Consider the following 3316-nt stretch of genomic DNA (forward strand, 5'->3'; position numbering starts at 1 on the left):
CTTTCTTCTGCCTTTTAAATCTTTTGTTTTTTTTTCTTCTTCTGTCTTCCTAGGAAATCTAAAGCCAAAAAATGTGTAGTTAAACACCCTCAGTGACAACAGGAGCCAGTTCGTAGTAACAGGTTTCTGGGTCATTATGGGGTATTCTGAATTTTCCCAAAAATCTTTCTGGCTAAAGGAATGAATGTCTGTTGATAAAGATGATAGGTGAATTCTAATGAGAAAGTTTCAAGTGTCTGCCTAGTAGGTGACAAAAACACTTTTTGCCTTAAAGTGGAGTACACACAATAACCACATCATAGGAGCATTTAGGTTCTTCATTTACAATAAAAGTCACTTTGTCTGGAACACAGGTTGTGTATACTTTCGTAGTTTTGGAATGTCTTGACAAGGATTCCTAGGGAAATTTCAACTGTGGGATTATAGATTTACTTTTGTAGCTGAAAGTGGGAGACACCTGGCAGTCAAGTTTTTCTCTAAACCCCTGTGGCTTTGTTTGTGGGCTGCCAGCCTTCCCTGCTGAACAGGCTCACCAGCCACCTGGCACCAGGCTGCATGTGGCAAGAGGCAGCAAGCCCTGTCTCCTGGAGACAATCCCACAGGCCTAGAGGCAGCAAGGCTTCCGGAAGCTGTTCCCAAGGCAGGGCCCACAGTAGATCACTCCATGACATTATGCTTGTTCAATGCTATGCCCGTTTGTATATTATTGAAGTGATATTATCTTAGTATGGAAGAGAGACATTGCCTCTTTGAGCAACTATCGGGCTTGATTCAGTAGGAATTAATTATTTTCATAGAGTTCACGTTAAAGAAAAGAACGGTAGCAATAACAAATATCCAATGCTGACATTATTGTTCAATGCAGGTACTTTTTTTTTTTTTTTTAATTTCTCCCAGGGCCAAGATGCTCGGAGATTTTCCTTTTCTCAGCTTGGGAACCACTTCTGGCCCATGGGAGCTAAGATGTGAGGCCAGCTGAGGACTCAGGTATCCAGGACGACAAATTGTCCTTGAATCGGCTTCCTTTCAGTTAAGGGCATCTAGACACCCCGATTTCCTTAGGAAGAATGGTCCTGTTTGTTCTCGTTTCCCAGATGGTAGATTTTGAAAGGTTCATTAAAAAGTTTCTGACATGGCCATAAAAGTTAAAAAATATAGAGGGTTGGCTTAGAAAAAGAGAGCAGATTCATCCGAAGGCCGTTGGTAATCATTAAACAGCTTGGAAAGTTTCTGTTGTGAAATACCTTTATTTTGCCACTGTCCACTCGGACCCTGGGCGGCTCTGGCATCTGTTCAGGCCTCGCACCTCCGCATTGCCTCCTTCGCCGCGCACGCGACCCCTTTCCAGTTCCCGCCTCTTTCTACCCAAGCCCCACCCTCCGCTCAAATCCTGGGGCTCTGGAAAGGCCCCGGGAAGGACGCATGCGCATTAGGGCAAGTAGGCGGAGTCTTAAAGAAAGAGGCGGGGCAGAAGAGCCCGGGAAGGGGAAGGGAAAGAAACAGGGGAGGAGGCCGCGCGGGGTGGGGCCCGGCGGGTACACGCTCGCTGCGTCTACGTGCTGACGCCAGGACGCCCCGGCCGGTGTGTGTCGGTGTGTATGTGTGTGAGTGTGTGTGTGTGTATGTGTGTGTGAGTGTGCGCGCTCCGAGTGTGTGTATTTGTGTATCGGCGGTCCCGCAGGTCCCGGATGTTGCGGACAGTATGAAGCTAGCTCAAGGGGACGGGGACCAGCAGCTGTCGCCGCCGCTCTCAGGTGAGTGGGGGAGGGGAAGAAAGTCGAGGGAGGGGGGGGTTCCCGTCGGGGTGGGGGGGCCTCCCTTACGAGGTGACTGACCCCGAATGTTTCCCCCACCCACAACACACACATACATTCTCTGCCCCATTTCCCTGGGTTTAGTAGCCTGCGAAAGCCAGAGCGTAGTCAAGCGTCCCTTCTTCCTATCCCAAGCATTCAAGAAACACAAACGCGCCTCCTGCTTTAGCTCCCCCCCCCCAATCATTTCCCAGCCCCATCCCCCTTGCCAAATAGTGAGCTGTCGCCTGCGGCGAGATGGGTGACTGCGCAGGCGCGAAAGGGAGAGAGAGAGCACCCGGTGCCTGGTCGCTGCCTCCAGGCGCATGCGCAGCTCAGTGTTGCGGGGACCTGCGGGATAAAGAGCTTGACCACGCGCCCGCCTCCTTCCCCGGCTGTAGACTAGATTTGCCTGTTGCTCCTATCCAAGAGGGGGAATTTAAATTATGTGAGGGACTTAAGGACAAAGCACTGTTTGCATCTGATGTTGCCCTAGAGACTCCCCGGCTACCAACGCCTCCCGGAGCCAACGTGTCCCACGCTGACCCTTTTGAAACTGTCACTGCAACTTCCAGTTCTAGGATTACTTTCCTTTCCTCCACTCCCATCATCATGTACTTTTAGTTCAGAACTTCCCTTAAATTTAAGAGTAAGTGCCTCGACTCATTTATTCTGATAGGGGATTTTGATAGCCTTTCTAAGTTTAATGAAAAAGAAACTAAGTTGAGAGAGCTAAAATTCTAAATTACCTCCACAGAACTAGATAAGGAAGTATAACAAGCAGGCATAGTTTAAGGATTAGGGGCCATAAACTGTAAATCAAGACGTCAGAATTCTCATGTACTACGTCAACTTTGTGTGTCCTGTTTGCCACTTTTTTCATGTTTTTAGTCAGATATTTTTAGCACTTTTGTTTAAGCTGCACATTATTAATATTGTGTAACCATCATATATACAAATAAAGAAAAGGCTGTCTCAACTGATGGGCAATAAACTCTCCCAGTGGAGCTTTTAATTTTAAATTATGTGAGTCTTGTTTCTTTCACGTGAGCACATAACAAAAATGACTGTAAAGTTCAGTCATATTTCAGTGAACCAGGCTGAGGTTTTGGTTGGCAGATTGTGCTTGGTCTTCTAATTTCTTTTAATTTGCAGCTGTGTAGTCACTTTGGGGAACTGCTGCATCCTATCTGTTCCACCAGAACAGATAAACAGATAAGCACAGGCAAAAGGTTTGTTGAATAAATTTTTATTTGGGGATATGCAGGAGAAGGGTGGAACATATTTTGTGTTTTTTAGTTATACTGGCCAACTCTGTCTCTTAACAGGACAACTGGGAATGGGAAATTCCCAGTTGAAGAAGTAAAAGAAGAAAAGAAGTATTAGTGGTACTGGAGTTTTGAACTCAGGGCCTTTTAATTAATACCAGTTGAGCTATAACCACCAGTCTCTCTACCCTAACTAGATTTGCTGTCCAATTGCCTGTTGCTAAAAATCTAGTGTTTTTTTTTTTTTTTTTTTTT

General features: G+C 46.3%; 1 protein-coding gene across 2 annotated transcripts in view; it reads left to right on the top strand.

Annotated features, from left to right (window-relative positions):
* Nucleotides 1-1502: 1502 nt before the first annotated feature.
* Spop (speckle-type POZ protein) overlaps nt 1503-3316 on the top strand; it is a 91949-nt gene continuing 90135 nt past the window's right edge. Inside the window, exon 1 of one of the 2 annotated variants that reach the window (XM_013038080.1) lies at nt 1503-1754. The gene's annotated coding sequence lies outside the window, so the exon portion shown is untranslated. The remainder of the gene's footprint in view (nt 1755-3316) is intronic. The other variant, XM_013038081.1, reaches the window with a different exon arrangement.

Source organism: Dipodomys ordii, unplaced genomic scaffold (assembly GCF_000151885.1).
Source record: "Dipodomys ordii isolate 6190 unplaced genomic scaffold, Dord_2.0 Scaffold7, whole genome shotgun sequence".
NCBI classification, from domain to species: Eukaryota; Metazoa; Chordata; class Mammalia; order Rodentia; family Heteromyidae; genus Dipodomys; species Dipodomys ordii.